This window comes from Cervus canadensis, chromosome 9 (genome assembly GCF_019320065.1).
Source record: "Cervus canadensis isolate Bull #8, Minnesota chromosome 9, ASM1932006v1, whole genome shotgun sequence".
Taxonomy (NCBI): domain Eukaryota; kingdom Metazoa; phylum Chordata; class Mammalia; order Artiodactyla; family Cervidae; genus Cervus; species Cervus canadensis.
Genome location: NC_057394.1, coordinates 63,785,402 through 63,803,647, shown reverse-complemented (window position 1 = coordinate 63,803,647; position 18,246 = coordinate 63,785,402). Strand labels below are relative to the sequence as shown.

Below are 18,246 nucleotides of genomic sequence, written 5' to 3'. Positions count from 1 at the left end.
GTCAGACTAAATCCAGAAAAATGGCTACCTAATTTCTAAAAATGAACTAAAAATTCTTAGTTTTTGCCAATTTTTGCCAAAATTCTTGCCAACAAAGGTCCGTGTAGTCAGAGCTATGGTTTCTCCGGTAGTCATGTATGGATATGAGAGCTGGACCATAAAGAAGGCTGAGCACCAAAGAACTGATGCCTTCGAACTGTGGTGCTGGAGAACTCTTGAGAGTCCCTTGGACTGCAAGGAGACCCAAACCAGTCAATCCTAAAGGAAATTAACCCTGAATACTCATTGGAAGGACTGACGCTGAAGCTGAAGCTCCAGTACTATGGCCACCTGATGTGAAGAGCCGACTCACTGGAAAAGATCCTGATGCTGGGAAAGATTGAAGGCAGGAGGAGAAGGGGACGACAGAGGATGAGATGGTTGGATGGCATCACCAACTCGATGGACATGAGTTTGAGCAAACTCTGGGAGACAATGAAGGACAGGGAAGCCTGGCGTGCTGTAGTCCACGGGGTCGCAAAGATTCAGACATGACTGAGCAGCTGAATAACTAAATTTCTTTATGCAGATGGATGGAGGGGAAGGGTGCCTATATATTAGGTAAGCAAAGGAACAACTCTACAGATTTCTCTGACATAGTCAGCTTTTGTACTACTACCCCCGCCCCTGCTTTAGGCGTGGGGGTGTGTGTGAGGGTGAATGGAGAAGTGAATAATCCTCCTGTTTCCCTGCAGTATCAAGCAATTAAAATACTCTGGATGAAAAAGCATCATGTATGCTATGCTTCAGAGTCTTCTGGGAGGGAATTAAGTAAGAAAACTGAGAAAGAGAAACGTAGTCTGAAAACCTGAACTTGTGGAAGCTGGGAGACAGACATGGGCAATTTTTTTAGAAACAGTACGATGCGAAAGAAGAAAGTCACAGAATGAGCTACCTTCAGACACAGACAGGGGCCTGAGGCTTTAACCAGCGGGATAGCCATTTGTTCCCTAAGTAGCTAGTAATATCTTCAATTTTCCAAATTAATAAGCTTGTGGCAAACTACTCAAATAATTAGACATTTCCCCCCAAGAACATGGTAACAGAAGAATCAAGAAAAGCTACTGATAGCTTTTTAAACACAAGTTAAAATACTGGAGCACAGATGCTATAGTTCACATACCTTTTAAAATAACCAGGTAAAAAATGACCTAAAGGATAATGATAAGTGAGTCTTTCTGGTTATATAACCCAAAGTTGATGATTCCTTAACAGGCAATACACACTCATCCACATATTTACAGATTTATTTTAAATTTACTTCTAAATGCATACTAATTGTTTTTGTATTGCATAGCTTTAAAAGATAAAATAGAGTTACTAGGGCTTAAAACTTTATTTTACACAGCCACATGGATGGCAAATTATTTATATATCATTAGAAGACTTGAACACAAGAACACAGCATAAAAGAGTTCATCGGGGGACCTCCCTAGTGGTCCAGTGGTTAAAACTTCACCTTCCAATACATGGGGTGTGGGTTTGATCCCTGGTCAGAGAGCTAAGATCCCATATGCCTCAAGGCCAAAAAACCAAAACATAAAGCAGAAGCAATATTGTAACAAATTCAATAAAGATTTGGAAAAAAACAGTACACATCAAAAACAATATGTTTTTTTAAAAAAAGTTCATCAGAAAAAGTATTTTGAATATCTGTAAACAAATAAATGAAAGATGTCAACTAAGATCAACATAGTTTAAAAAAAAAAAAAAAAAAATCCCAAACGTTGCCTTGGAACTCAGGCAGCTTCTAGTCACTCAGAGTGCATCAAATAACTAAACAGATGAAGACAGAGAGAGAAATGCTCTTATTCTAAAACACTCAAGGAAGATGCCTGCTACCCTAGTTCCTACCAGAATTTTATAAAATCAAATAGAGAAGGACAGGACCAATGTCAGTCCTTGGTCCATCTTTCTGGATTGAGCACACATCTTACTCAAGTTGCTAATAACATCTGCTTTGCTTCACATTGATGACAGATTTCTTTTAAATTTTATTGTAAGCTGATAAAGGCCAAAGTAATTCATTTTCTTAGACTCATATTTTTATAACATGTTTACCCTGGACATTTATTTAAAACTGTCCTTGTAGCTGAAGACCCTTACACCTTTAAGTCTATTCTTTATCACTGCTTAAAATTCTAGCCTGCACAATTATAGGCTCATATTATACATGTAAAATAAAAATAATAAAAATTCAATTAAAGATGAATAAAAGGTTCAGATGAGCATTAAATCATGCCAAGCACTGTGCTAAAAATAGTTATTGCTACACCTAATTTACAAATGAAGACACTATGAAGTGTGACAAAGAAGTGTGTCAAAGACCTCAGAGCTCTAATGAGAAAATGAGGAGGGTTTTCACTCGGCAATCAGGTTCTAGAACCCCTTCTCAGTTACCACCACATAAACTGTGTCAACATGCATTCTGTTCTAAGCTTTGAAAAGCAGAAAACTGATTTATTCCTCCATCTCTGAAAAACAATGTTCATCAAACAACTTAAACATCATTCAGAGAAGAGGTGCTTAGCTCGTCAAAAAAGTGTTTTTAAGAACATTAGAAAGAAATGTTTATATGCATAAGTAACTGAAACATTTTAAATAGTCTTATAGCTATTCATTCAAAGATTCTCCCCAAATTTCTCTGGGCCAGCTTTTTGACTTTGATTTATTATTTTGAAACACTGACAATGACTTTCCTTAAAACTACTACGAATAAATAAATTCCAAGCTGCCATTAGTTGAAATGTGTGACCCTCTCCCTTTTCAGGCAGCCGGCAAGAAAGAAGGAAGTGAGGTGTGTGAAGAAAATTGATGCCAGGCTATCCAAATACCACTTTTGGTTTTCTTATGACTATATATAGCAAAAAACGCTTAAAGAGAGTGGCAATTTACCCAAATAACAAACACACTTCTTTTCGAGAAAAAGTCCTGCCTTGGCAGGTCACACTACCTTCTTAAAACAACACTGAGACATACATGAAAAATTAATTGAATAATTTTTATTGAATAAAAATTTATTAAAGCAATACTTTAAGATAATTAACAGGCCTCAATTATATAAGCCCAAGAAATAACAATTCAATCCATTTCACTACAAACACATAAAACTAGAGAAAGGGACAAATCATTTTTACATGATATAAGCAATATTGACTAAATTAAATCAGAGTTTATAATTAAGACAAAGCAAACTTATTAAAAATTAGATTTGGACATCAAAGGAAATAAAGACAGGAAGTGTGGAGGGGAGCAAAAAGGGAAGTATGGTTCAATAAGTAAATCAATTCTTCCACAAATGCACTACAGTGCACTGCCAGGGTAAAAATAAACATTTATTAGCTGCCTAGAAGTCTTTAAGAAAAGATACATATATCTTGTATATATGGTATATCATTTTCTCTATATATAAAATTATAACTACATATTGAAAACAGGCACAAAACAGCAGGTCTAAGATGGACATTAAAATTCTACGATGGAGCTGAAAAGAAAATAATGGCTATTTTGCTAAAGTCATCCATAAACCCTTTCTGGGGAAAAAAGGGGGATTTATTGTTAAAGTCTAGACAATGAAGAGATAAATGAAAATAAATAATTTAGGAATAAGAAGGTATGATCAAAAGATTAGAAGCAAAATGAAATCTATTTATTCAATTAAATACTAAGGTTAAATAACCAGAGAATTAGCTGCAGAAAGAATGCTAATCTTAAAAACCTTAATAAAGTGACAATCAGTTCAGTTCAGTCGCTCAGTCATGTCCGAGTCTTTGTGACCCCATGGACTGCAGCACACCAGGTGCCTGATGAACTATGGACGGAGGTTCGTTACATTGTACAGGAGGCAGGGATCAAGACCATCCCCAAAGGAAATAAATGCAAAAAAGCAAAATGGCTGCCTGAGGAGGCCTTACAAACAGCTGTGAAAAGAAGAGAAGCGAAAAGCAAAGGAGAAAAGGAAAGATAGCTCCATCTTAATGCAGAGTTCCAAAGAATAGCAAGCAGAGATAAGAAAGCCTTCCTCAGTGATGAATGCAAAGAAATAGTGGAAAACAATAGAATGGGAAAGACAGAGATCTCCTCAAGAAAATCAGATACCAAGGGAACATTTCATGCAAAGATAGGCTCAATAAAGGACAAAAATGGTATGGACCTAACAGAAGCAGAAGATGTTAAGAAGAGGTGGCAAGAATACACAGAAGAACTATACAAAGAAGACCTTGACAAGCCAGATAATCACAATGGTGATTATCTCACCTAGAGCCGGACATCCTGGAATGTGAAGTCAAGTGGGCCTTAGGAAGCATCACTATGAACAAAGCTAGTGAAGGTGATGGAATTCCAGCTGAGTTATTTCAAATCCTAAACGATAATGCTGTGAAAGTGCTGCACTCAATATGCCAGCAAATTTGGAAAACTCAGCAGTGACCACAGGACTGGAAAAGATTGGTTTTCATTCCAATCTCTAAGAAAGGCAATGCCAAAGAATGCTCAAACTACCACACAATTGCACTCATCTCACATGCTAGTAAAGTAATGCTCAAAATTCTCCAAGCCAGGCTTCAACAGTACGTGAACCATGAACTTCCAGATGTTTAAGCTGGTTTTAGAAAAGGCAGAGGAACCAGAGATCAAATTGCCAACATCCGCTGGATCATTGAAAAAGCAAGAGAGTTCCAGAAAAATATCTATTTCTGCTTTACTGACTAGGCCAAAGCCTTTGACTGCATGGATCACAGCAAACTGTAAAATTCTTAAGGAGATGGGAATACCAGACCACCTGACCTGTCTCTTGAGAAATCTGTATGCAGGTCAGGAAGCAACAGTTAGAACTGGACATGGAACAACAGACTGGTTCCAAATAGGAAAAGGAGTACGTCAAGGCTGTATATTGTCACCATGCTTATTTCACTTATATGCAGAGTATACCATGAGAAATGCTTGGCTGGATGAAGCACAAGCTGGAATCAAGATGGCCGAGAGAAACATCAATAACCTCAGATATGCAGATGACACCACCCTTACGGCAGAAAGTGACAATACAACCAATGAAATTGTGAGGAAAGTAATTTCCTAATTTTTTGTAACAGAATCAACAAGACTGTCAAAAACTGAAACCTGGAGTTAAAAAAAATAAAAAATGTAATGACTCTAATTCCTTAATTTTTCTCTGCTCAGAGTATCCACACTCCCAATCCCCAACTTCAGAAGGAGCTCTTGTGAACTCTTATGTTTTTTGTAGAAAAGAAGCATTTATTTGACACTCAGCAAATCTCTCTTCAGTTGTCTTTCTTCTGTTAATTCCAATAAATTAACTATGCTTCTTCCTATTTCCTATAATGATGGGCTAAGTTACTTAGATCAAACCTCCTGTAAAACAACTGTAAAAGCTGAATAAAATCTTGAAACTATTAAAAAGACTACCAGAGGAGACTTCCTTGACGTGGTCAGGACCTTGCCTTTCAATGCAGGGGGTGCAGACTCAGTCCCTAGTTGCGACTTAAGATTCCACAGACATTGCAGCCAAAAAGACAAAACATAAAAACAGAAGCAGTACTGCAACAGATTTGAGAAAGATTTAAAAAAAAAAAAAAAAAGACTACAAGATGATAAGTGAACACCAGGCTCCAAAGATAGGGAAAACAAGAATCTTTGTGGTCATGGGCCAATTGGAAAACTTAACCCTTTGTTATGGATACCCAAGGCAAGTGTCAGGGGACAGAAATCAAAATCCAGAGCCTGTATAAGGTGGAAAACCTAACAGAAACTTCTTACCATAAAAAATTAAAATCCCAGAAGGCTATACTCAGTGTGTGTAAACCAAAGGAAAAGCCAATTCAATAAAAGTTGGACAAGAGATCTGAACAAGGATGAATTTCATAAAACAGAAAATCCAAATGGACAATAAATATGACAGGGATTCAACTTCATTAGAAATCAGTGAAATGTTGAAAAAAACCACAAAGACAAGTTACTACACATCCATAATACTAGTTAACATTAAAAAAAAAAAAAAAGTCAATACCATTGGAGAGACTGGAGAGGAACTGAAACAAAAAGAACTCACATACATTGCTGACGGGACTGTTAATTGGTGTAACTTCTTTGAGAACAGTTTGGCATTATCAATTGGAAGTGAACATATCTACTCTGTGATCAAAGTCCATATACCTTTAAAAATTTATGTACCAAAGCACAAGTGTAAAAAGTTGATAGCAATACTGTTAACAAGTCACAAATAACCAGTAACAGTAAAAACTGATAAACTGAGCTAAATACACATTGTGGAATACAGCAAGGAAAATGAATAAACTACCACTATATACAACATGGATTATCTTAGAAAACAGTGTTCAGTGAAAACGCCATGCCAAAAAAATAGCACATACTCTATGACCCTATTTAACATTCAGAAACAGGCAATGTAAAATATACTGCAGAGGAATGAAGGCTTAAATGCTAAAATTACAGGGGGAAAGTGATTATCATAAATGTCAATGATAAAGGCTACCTCTTTGGAGGAAGGAACCAGCCATGATAGAGGAAAGATATCCAGTAGTTTCTGAAGCTGGACATGTCCTATTTCAACTGCTTATGTTAATGAAGCCTTTTTCTATATTTGTTAGTTTCATTTTAATTTTTTTAAAATTATCTATATTTTTATTTTTAAAAATTGCCACTCTGAAAGTTTGGTAGTTTCTCACAGAATTTAACATACGTTACCATATGACCCAGCAAAGGACATTCTTGGGTATTTATCCCAGAGAAATAAAAACTTATGTTCACACAAAAATCTATACACAATGTTCATGGCAGCTTTATTTCTAACAGCAAAAGACTGGAAACAACCAGAAGGAGTGACTAATTAAATAAAACCATGATATATCCATCCTATGGAATAGTCAGTGACAGAAAAGGAATGAACTACTGACAAACACACAGCTTTTGATGAATCTCCAGGAAAGTTATTTCTGTAGGAAATTCATGTGAAAAAAGCATTTACATAACATTTATGATACTTTTAAAGTGATAAAATTATGGAAATGAAGAATAGATCAGAAGTTGCCAGGGGATAAAAATGGCATTGGGGTGAGCAGGGCTTGGGAGTGGGAGGAACGTGGTGTGGTTACAGAGGGTTAACACAAGGAGTCTGCGGGGATGGTGTTTTCTGTATAATGATTATGGCGGTGGCTACAGAAAACTACATGTGATAAAGTAACACACACATAAACAACTCTCACAATTCAGTAACAAAAAACAACCAAGTTTAATTAAATATGGGCAAAGGATCTGAACAGACATTTCTCAAAAAAAAAAAAAAAAACCAGGTCAACAAACACGTGAGAATATATTCAACTCATTAGCTATCAGGGGAATGCAAAGCAGACCCACAATGAGAGCACTGTACACTCACTACGAAGAGTGTAATCAAAAAGACACACAGTAAGAGGTGCTGATGAAGACGTGGAGAAATCAGAATGCTCCAAATACTGCTGGGTGGGATAAAAACTAGTGCAACTGCTGTGGAAAACAGTTTTTCTAAAGGTTTAACATATAGTTACCATGTGAGCTACCATTTTACTTCTAGGTAAATACTCAAGAGAAATGAAAAATTCACAAAAAGACCTGTGAGCATTCACAAATGCTCACAGCAACACCATCCATAACAGCCAAAAAGGGGATAGAATCCAAACGTCCACCAACTGATGAATGGATAAGTAAAATACAGAAAAGCCTTACAATAGAATATTATTCAGCAATAAAAAGGAGTGAAGTACTGACTAATGCTAAAAGATAAATGAACCTTGGAAACACTATGTCAAGTGAAAAATGCCTGTTACAAAAGACCAAATATTACATGATTCCATTTATATGAACTACCCAGAATAGGTAAATCTGTAGAGATAGAAAGCAGATTAGTGGTTGCCTACGGGATGGGGGTTTGAGGTGAAAATAACAAGTGACTGCTAATAGGTGTGGGGTTTCTTCTTTATAAAAAGAATTTTTATTGGCGTGTAGCTGATTCACAATGTTGTTAGTTTCTCCAGTACAGACAGCGTATCAGTTATGCATATATTCCCTCTTTTTTAGATTCTTTTCCCATATAGGTCATTGGGGTTTCTTCTTGAAGTGATAAAAATGTTCTAAAACTGGTTGTGGTGATGGGTGCACATCTCTGCAAATACACTAAAAAACACCAAATTGTACCTTCCAAATGGATAAATTGTATGCTAAGTGAATTACAGATCAATAAAGCTCATCTTTTAAAAAAGGCAATATTATACAAATACTTTTTCATTTATAAGACCACTAAATGACATCACATTTACTTATAGACAAAATAGAAAATTTTAACAATCCAGAAATTCAATACAGTGTTTAAGCAGAAAAGATAATTTTTTCAGTTTGGAGCTATTTCTTATTTTATATTATTTTAAATAGGAAGGAATGTAGCAATCCTTAAAGAAGGAGCAGGATCCGAGGACCAAACTAATGTATGCACAGATAAAGTGATAAACCTGGGATCTGCTTTGCAGTATTCCAGCAGAGGAGAAGAGAGGTAAGGAAGGAAGATAAAAATCTAACAGGACTGGCTGTTTGTGGCCAGTTTTCCTATATGCATCTTGTTTTTAAATTTGCTTATGTATTCTCGGCTGCACTGGGTCCTTGCTGCAGTGAGCAGGCTCTCTCTAGTTGCAGGGAGTGGGGGCCCCTCTCTAGTAGTGGTGCTACTCACAGAGGTGGCTCCTCGTGTTGCAGAGCCCAGTCTCTAGGACTTGCAGGCTCAGGACTTAACTGCCCCACAGCATGTTGGATCTTCCCAGACCAGGAACTGGACCCATGTCCCCTGCACTGGCAGGTGGATTCTTAACCGCTGGACCACCAGGGAAGTCCCTGTTGTTAATTTTTGAGGCTGAGTAATAAGTATATTGAGATTCATTTATTATTCTCTTTACTATGTTTGACCCCGGGATTCCCTTGTGGCTCAGAGGGTAAAATATCTGACCCGCAATGTGGGAGACCTGAGTTTGGTCCCTGGGTCGGAAAGATCCCCTGGAGAAGAAAATGGAAACCTACTCCCATATTCTTGCCTGGAAAATCCCACGGAGAGAGGAGCCTGGCGGGCTACAATCCACAGGATCACAAAGAGTCGGACACAACTGACCTCACTTTCACCATGTTTGCAATTTTCCATTAAAAACAACAACAACAAAAAAACATGGACTTTCTGGTGGCACAGCAGACAGCATGTTTCTAAAAACAAATCAATAATTATATTCTAATATATGATGTCATAATTTACTTCACCAGTTAACTTGTTTTTGGACATCAGGTTTGTCCAATTCCATTATTACTAAGAATGCTGGATAAACAGGCCGTACATCACTTACTGTAGACTTAGTTGGACCATACACCTTGGGGAAGAAGGAAAAATCAAAGGAAGGAGTCGAGAATACAATTAAGGTGCACATTTTTCGCTTCTGTACCACCCTCTCTACCTGGTACTGACAGATATCCAATGGCCCCATGGTTACTTCTGGAGGTTTTTAGACAAACTCTTATGATGATAGTATATTAATCATCTCAGAAAAAAAGAAATAAATAAAAATATAACCTTAAGCACCAAACTTCCAAAGAACTGTTTTAAAATATTACAAAATCAGTTTTACAAAGATATCTATGGCTCTGCAGAAATGGTTCCACTGACTCTCAAATATATCTAAATTCCTACACAGTTTAGACAGCACTATAGTATCCTCCACAATGAGGCAGTGTTTTAAAATGGAAATTCTTACAAACTTGTATCAAATATATATCATCTAGTTAGATCTAAAGCAGATTAAACGTGTTTCTTACTATTCATAAAACATTACTATACTCAGGGAACAATCTGCATAGTCAATTAGACAGTATGTTAACCAAGACAATTAAAAACTGGTTTCAAATAGAGTTAGTGATTAACATAACTAAGAAAGACCTTAAATAGCAAAGCACTAGTAAAACAAATTCTTTTCACTGGAGGGTAACTGTGTAGAACAAATGATCATAAAATGTGAAATCCTTCACAAAAGTACTCAAAGCAAATTAAACTTTAGAATGACAAATATTCAAGTGCTACAGTATAAGAAGTACTGTGTACTGTACTGAATAAAAGTAATGAGAGATAATATGGAAAACAGCCACTTTTCGTAAATGAATGAAGCACTTGAAGAAAGTTAACAGCTGTCTTTTGAACAATACTTCAGCATTAGCAATAAGAAGATGAAATAGAAATGTACATAAAATATTTGTGGCTGCATGGCAACTAACTTCAAAATGATACAGCGTCTTTCTTGAGAAAACGGTAGCCCTTAAAAGGATTAACCCATTTGGAATTACATTACAGTTCAGTTCAGTCACTCAGTCGTGTTCAACTCTTTGTGACCCCATGGACTGCAGCACGTCAGGCCTCCCTGTCCATCACCAACTCCCGGAGTTTACTCAAACTCATGTCCATCAAGTTGGTGATGTCATCCAACCATCTTATCCTCTGTCATCCCCTTCTCCTCCTGCCTTCTATCTTTCCTAGCATCAGGGTCTTTTCAAATGAGTCAGTTCTTCGCATCAGGTGGCCAAACTACTGGAGTTTCAGCTCACAGTGCGTTTCACCCTAAGTCACAGTTACACTAACAGTGTTAGTCTTCACTGTCTCACTTCTCGATTCCCTAGCCAAATAAACTATGCGATTCCACCTCTAAGATGGGTCTGGTAGCCTTCAGGAATATTAACATTCCCTCTCCGGGAATTTTTTCTTTTAATCTCCCCTAACTTCAGATACAAAGGAAAATTTATAGCGTTTCTTACTCCAGAGGTGCAACATGAATAGTCAGACAGGATCTCCCAATCACTTAAATACGTTTCACTTTTATCCAGACTCCTAGAGCAAAAACTACAGAGCTTATTATCATTCTGCCCTATGCCCAAAGACATACAACTTGGCTTTTTCTTATCTCTTCACTTCTTTCCATGGCAGGAAGGACATGGACACAGAATAACAAAAACTGGTCTCCAGTTCTACTTCTCAAAGGCATTCAGAACAATTTCCCTGCCTCGAAAAAAAGAGACTGAACTAAAATTAGGCAGTCTCTAATCCAAATGTTTTCTGAGATGGGGCAGGTAAAATAATTATGCAAAACAGCTAAGTATAATAAGGAATAATGGTTACTATCCTGGCCCTCTGAAGAAGAAATGCCTTGTCTAGAATCTCAGTATTCATTTAAAAAAAAAAAAAAACCTAGCCAAATAAAATAGGCCTGCAGAGTGGGTTCATTTCTCATACCGGCAATATTTCAGTAGCCGTGTCTGTGTCACTCAGCTGTGTCCAACTCTGGGATCCTGTAGACTGTAGTCCGCCAGGCTCTTCTATCCTAGTAGCCATAACACACATCAGTTTGTGAGTTATATTTGTGAGTTCATTGCTAAACCCGATAATCTTTAAGCACTTCCTCTTCTACCTTTGAAATTTAACTAAAAAACAAACAGAAAAAGCGTGACAAGAGCCATGTTTGCCAAGTTAAAAGATACTACAGCTGGGAGGTGGCAGTTTCAACAGTCCAAAGCTTGCTGGTTTCTATTTTACTTTAATAATGAACCAATATATCCTTGAATGTCTTGTCCTAAAACACCTTTGGCCTAGTACTAAAACTCCCCTTCAGTATATGACTTTTTATTCTCCCAATATACTCTCCTTTTAACTGTGCAGCAGAGCCACCATCTTTGAATGTCAGAATTACCTTTATTAGTAAAATAAGGTCTCTTCCAACCAATATTCCATTACCACCACAACCCTGCACATGTGCAGGCACACACGCACACGCGCACACACACACACACACACATTCCCATTCAGAAATGGTCTGGGTCAATAGGCATTTCCCTCTCCACTAATACTGTGAGAAAATCACCATTTAAATGGCACTCCTCCTAATTCTATAAATTCAGCCAACATGACTCCATCGACTCAAGTATACACTACTTTCCAGTGACACGTAAACTACACGGAAGACATCACCCTGCGCTGCAGTCATTCTCGGGTTCCCAACCAAATGTCATATCATAACCCACAGGGTGAACTTCTGGAGAAACCAAACCAAGACAAAGACAGTACACTGCAACTCCACAGTTACTGTATTCAAGAGTTAGGGTGGGCCACGTGACTGGTGTCCTTACAAGAAGAAACTTGGTCACAAAGAGACACACTAGGGGTACATGTGTGCAGAGGGAAGGCCATGTAAAGAGGCAGTAAGGGGGCGGCCATCAGCAGGCCAAGGAGAGAGGCCTCAGAAGAAATCAAACCTGCCAGCACCTTCATCTTGGACTTCCAGCCTCCAGAACGGTGAGAAAATAATTTTGTTTTTTAAGCTACTCAGTCTGTGGCATTTTGTTATGGCAGCCCTAGCAAACTAATACAAGGTGATTTAATACCTGTGATTTAACTTTGTTGAACCAACTTAGAGAGCTGGCTGCTGGATTTTTTAGAAAAATGTATTTTCTTCTTGTGTTTTCTGCCTCCTCTGATAATAAAATTTTTAATGAAGAAAAGTACACAAATCATAAATTTCCAGCTTTGATGAGTTTTCACAAAGTAAACGTATTCATGTAACCACGACTCAGATCAAAACAGAAAACACTGGTAGGTAAGCTTTTTGAATTCATGGATTCAACACTGAATTGTCTAGACTAATCGCTTACAGATCTTGAGTAACTTTTTCCTTCCTAATACAGATTTTTTTTTTATCTTTCAAGCCTAAGTCTTACTTGACATAACCAATACCATTTAGAAATACTGCAATATCAGAAACATTAAACTTCTAAAGGACTAATAACATGTTAAGAAACCAACCAGAGTCATGGGTCATGGTTCTAGCATTTTATTTATTTATGTATTTTTCTTTTTTTCTTCTTTTTTTTAAAAGAGACACTGTGGTTATCTTTGTGAGACACATAGTCTGGTGAAGTTATCACATAGGCTCCAATTAATTTCTCTTTCTCCCACTTAACATCTTTTAATATTCTTTTCTGACAAGACTTTGAAGAAAGTACAGGCTTTGGTGGAAGTGAATGCCAGCTGAATCAGTGATGCAGTTAATTTACTTGAATTACTTTTCATGAATTTTACAGTATTGAAATAAAATTGTCCCCAACAAATGATAGTTTTTTCCACTAATGAGATACAGTGTATTGTTTTCCCCTTGCAGCTGTCTTCCTGAGTAAATTATATTCTAATGGGAAAGGTCTGTGGCTTTTAAGTAGTTATTTCAAAAAGCTGGAGAATACAGAGAACCACATAAATGAAAAACTAGGTACTGAAATCCAAAACAGAGGAGAGGCAGCAGCACCTGAGAAAACTCTACCAGCATCACAACCACAGCTCAGAGGGGAACTGGAAGAGCCCCGGTGAGGAGACGGGCAGGGCTGCGCAGCACAGCATTGCCCCGGGGCCTGCAGGGAGCTGGGGCAGAAGCCGGGTGAAGGCAACAGCAGCGTGACCCGTCATCCTGGTGGGAGCAGAGCCAGGTGAGGATGGTGGTCAGACCGGTGACCAGCACGGACGGGGACAGCAGCAGAAACAGGTGGTGACTGGAGGCAGTGACACAGCCATGAGAAAACTGACGTGGCCCAAAGTCGCACCTCGACTCCCTGGATAAAGCCTTCCCGAACCTCAGGCTCGGGATATCTGGGTCAGTTAGTCTGCTTCATGTGCAGTGTCCCCAGAAAACACATTAGGGTCTAAAATCTCTTGGATGCACAGACCCCCCAAGAGAGAAGGCAGAGGATCAGAGAACACATCAGAACTCTCACCAAAATAATAGTGTGAGTATACATGGTCAGTTGTGAAGTATGATGTTAATTTAAAAAGGATTATAATACCACATTTGGTCCACAATTTTTTTAAAAGGGGTGTGTGCCAGGGAATTCCCTGGTGGTCCAGTGGTTAGGAGTCCAAGCTTTCCCTGTTGAGGGCATGGGTTCAATCCTTGATCAGAGAACTAAGATCCCATAAACCAAGCAGCACGGCCAAAGCAGGGGGGTGGGTGCCAAGGTACCCCTATAAAGACACCATTTTCAGTTCTTGAATAAAGAGAGAGCTACGGTTTACTATCTCTATCTTGGTTAGTATTCCTCCAGAAGCTCCAAAGGTTTCCAGGTAGTTTGTTGGTGAGGTGATCCCAGGAACCACTGGAAGAGGACTGGAGAAGAGAGACAGGAAGGGGAACGAAGTCATTAAAGAGCTGCATCTAGAAAACAGGCGCGGTTGCACAGCGCTGCGGACAGGCGGCGCTGTGCGGAGAACTCTGCCAGACGGCGCAGGACGTGCCCGGGCGACTCGACCCGAGCACTAGGCGAGCTGGGTACTCACCCACCGAGTCCTTTCCACACTGGCTCCCAGAGTGAGGGCTGACACCCTGTCATTTCTGACCCACCCTCCAGGCCAGCAGACGCAGAGAGTTGCTGAGGTTTAGACGCTGGCCGTTGTGCCCAGGAACGGCTAGGGCTGACGGATCGTGGGGGCGGGGGGAACACCCAGAGCATCTATGACTCGTACGCCACAATTCCTAAACCACGGCCATCTGTCCCTAACTTGGGAATGTAAGGAACATCACCCTTCATCTAGAAGACGCAGAAAAGATATTGAGAACCGCTCCAAATCACCGGATATTTTCCCTTTGCTGAACAATATAGGTGCTCTTCTCAAAAAAACTGTTTAGCTATGATATATAACAAGTTACAAAGTAAGAAAAAAATCTACCAAATCCTCACAGTCATGAAGTTGTGTGTAGTTATATAAAAGAAACCAAAGCTGTAAATAACCCTGGGTGGTGTGCTTTTTTTCTCTGAGCAGGAGAAGGCTACAACTTCCAACCATAAAACATTCTCCAGAAAAGCTCTTTTAAAGGAAGAGGGGAAAAAATGTGAAAACAGTTATGTGTCTCTAGGGTTCCCCCCACCTTCTTCTTTTGGAATAGTTAATGATACAGTACAAGCAAGATACTGAAGGCTGACACATACACATGGTCCTTAAAATAAATTTTAAAAAAGATTGCAGCTGAATTTCTTTTCCAACGGTCTTTCAGAAAGCACACTTTCAGGGTTTCACCTCTGGCCGGGCCACAGCTGCCTATTTCTAACAAGTTGGTATAAACATGGAGGAATAAGGTTTTATTCCAGAATTTTAAAATGTTTACTAAGTCATTCTGCACTAAAGACATAAACTGACCTAACTTTCAAGAGGTTTATTTTAAACTTAAACTCAACCTAGATGAAATTGGTTTCTCTATTCTTCATGATCAATTTAATTTTTCAAGAAATTAATATTCTAAGGCTTCCCTGGTGGCTCAGTGATAAAGAATCCACCGGCCAGTGCAGAAGACATGAGTTCGATCCCTGATCCGGGAAGATCCCACGTGCCTCGGAGCGACTAAGCCCACGCGCTGCAACTAGTGAGCCTCTGCTTGAGAGCCTGGGAGCCGCAACCACTGAGGCCTGCGTGCCCTGACGCCCGCGCCCTGCGCCAAGAGAAGCCACAGGGAGAAGCCCGCACACCACAACTAGAGAGCGGGCCCCTGCCTGCCCGCAACTGGAGGAAAGTCCGCGCAGCAGCAAAGACCCAGCACAGACAATAAGTAAATAAATAAAATTATGTTTAAAAAAAAACAAGAAATTAATATTTTAAATTGAGGTTTATATACAAATTGTATGTCCCTACTGCTTTACCGAGATACACTAGCACATTCCCTACTCAAAGAAACTATATTGAATTAAATAACACCTTTAGTCCGGTCATCATATAAATTCTTATACTGCTTCTATTTTATTGTTAGTTTTTCTTTTAAAAGCCCTCTATTTCTTTAGAGTTTGGTCATATTGCATTGACAAGATCTTCTTTCTAAATGTATGTATTTTTTAACTTTAATTTTATGCAATCTGAAAATAATGCTTGACATTCAGTAAACATCACTTAAGTATTTTCCCCTCCAACAGTGTTACAAATTTCACATTGGTGCCTTGGTACATACAGCTCTAAAAATGATTTTCTATTCTGTCACTTCTTTGTCAGCCAAATTTCTCAAACAGTTCTGCAGAAAGATTGCTCCATGCCTTCACAGTAATACAAATGACTTGATGAATTGTATTTTCTCCAGTGGTACCTGTTCAAGTGGATAACATAGGCTATAAAATTGCAAATCACTGTGACTTCACATACAGCTGAACCATAAATCAGAAAACAGAACGTAAAGGGGGGGGGGGGGAATCAAGAAACACTGGAGTATGAGCATTAAACAGTTTCCATTGGTGACATCTATGATGGTGTTTTGCAATTAATGCCCATTTTTTTTTTAGGTACCGTAACGCTACTATGCTTATGTATCTTTTTTTTTTTTTTTTTATTAGTTGGAGGCTAATTACTTCACAACATTTCAGTGGGTTTTGTCATACATTGATATGAATCAGCCATAGATTTACACGTATTCCCCATCCCGATCCCCCCTCCCACTTATGTATCTTTAAAAAAGGAATCCTTACGGAGACATGTACTAAGAATTTAAGGGTAGAATGATATGTTGTGTGAGGCTGTCTTTAAAATAACCCTGTGAGGTACAAAGAACAGTAGCAGGGGAAGAGCTGAAACAAGACTGACCAAATGCTGATGTCTGAAGTTAGATGACAGGCACATGGAGTTTTACTATACTATTTCTCCACTTTCGCATACGGTTAAATTTTTTTCCACAATGAAAAGTTAAGCTGCAGGCCAGAAGGGAGTGGCAGGATATATTTAAAGTGTTGAAAGCGAAAAACCTACAAAGAGCAATCAACCCACAAGGCTCTCAATTCAGATTCCACAGCGAAATCAAAAGCTTTACAGACAAGCAGAAGCTGAGAGAATACAGCACTACCAATCCAGTTTTACAACAAGGCTAAAGGAACTTCTCTGGGTGGGAAACAAAAGATGAGACAGAAAGAGGAAGGGGGAAAAAAGACCTACAAAAACAAACCCCAAAAATTAAGAAAATGGAAACAGGAATACACACATTGATAGTTATCTTAAATGTAAACAGAATAAATGCTCCAACTAAAAGTTAAGCTAAAACCTCAAGAGCAGTCCCCTAAAAGCACAGAAATTTCTTCTGATACAACAAAAGGAAGAAAAACAGCAGCAGCAGGAGGGGCAGGGGAAGAACAGGAGAAGAAGAAAAAAAACCAGCTACTGGTGTGCTGAACAGGTTCTCATCACTCCTGTTGGCACCATCAAAAAAAATTTTTTTTATTTTATAACTTTAATCTCACCAATAGTTATACCAAATAGCTTGTCCCCTTAAAATAACACCTTCTTTCCTACAAGAGGAGGGTTTCTCATCCTCGGCACCACTGACATTTTGGGCTGGACAGTTCTGTGCTGCAAGGAGCGGTTCTGTGCACAGCAGGTTGTCTGGTGACATCCCCAATTATTCTGCGCCAGGAGCACGCACCCAGGGTGACAGTCAAAAATGTCTCTGTGTGCGTCTCAGTCACTCAGTTCAACTCTCTATGACCCCATGGACTGTAGCCCGCCAGGCTCCTCCGTCCACGGGATTCTCCAGGCAAGAAGACTGGAGTGGGTTGCCATTTCCATCGCCAGGCGGACTTCCTGACCCAGGGACTGAACCCAAGTCTCCTGCGGCTCCTGTGCTGGCAGGTGGGTTCTCTACCACTGCGCCACCAGGGAAGTCCTCAAAAATGTCTCCAGATGCTGAAAGCAGCCTCTCAGGTGGAAATCAGTGTATATACATAGTATATAAACACAGCTTTACATCTGGAAAGTGGCAGGTTAAAACCATACTCAATTTGCAGACAACGATCAGACAAATTATTTTTGTTTCTGCAGGGCAAACCCAATAGGCAATTTACAAAGGAACTGAGGTTTGTAAGTGAAGCGACATATCATTTAGATAAAATCACAGTGATTTATAGACTTTATAAAGGCTTAGAAATAAAATGCAGCAGGAAAATGAGGGGTGCAAACATATTTGAAAAAAGGGAAATATCTTTTTACAAAAGTAATTTGTTTTTAATCACTGCTGCTGCTATTTAGTCACTAGGTCATGTCTGACTCTTTGCAACCCCATGGACTGTAGCCGGCCAGGCTCCTTTGTCCACGGGATTTCCCAGGCAAGAATGCTGGAGTGG

General features: G+C 39.0%; 1 protein-coding gene across 3 annotated transcripts in view; it reads right to left on the bottom strand.

Moving 5' to 3' along the window:
* Window positions 1-18,246, bottom strand: part of GTF2F2 (general transcription factor IIF subunit 2) — a 108,144-nt gene that overhangs the window by 62,799 nt on the left and 27,099 nt on the right. Inside the window, exon 5 of one of the 3 annotated variants that reach the window (XR_006271180.1) lies at window positions 11,360-11,447. The exons of the other annotated variants lie outside the window; for them this stretch is intronic. The gene's annotated coding sequence lies outside the window, so the exon portion shown is untranslated. The remainder of the gene's footprint in view (window positions 1-11,359; window positions 11,448-18,246) is intronic. 3 annotated transcript variants of the gene reach the window in all.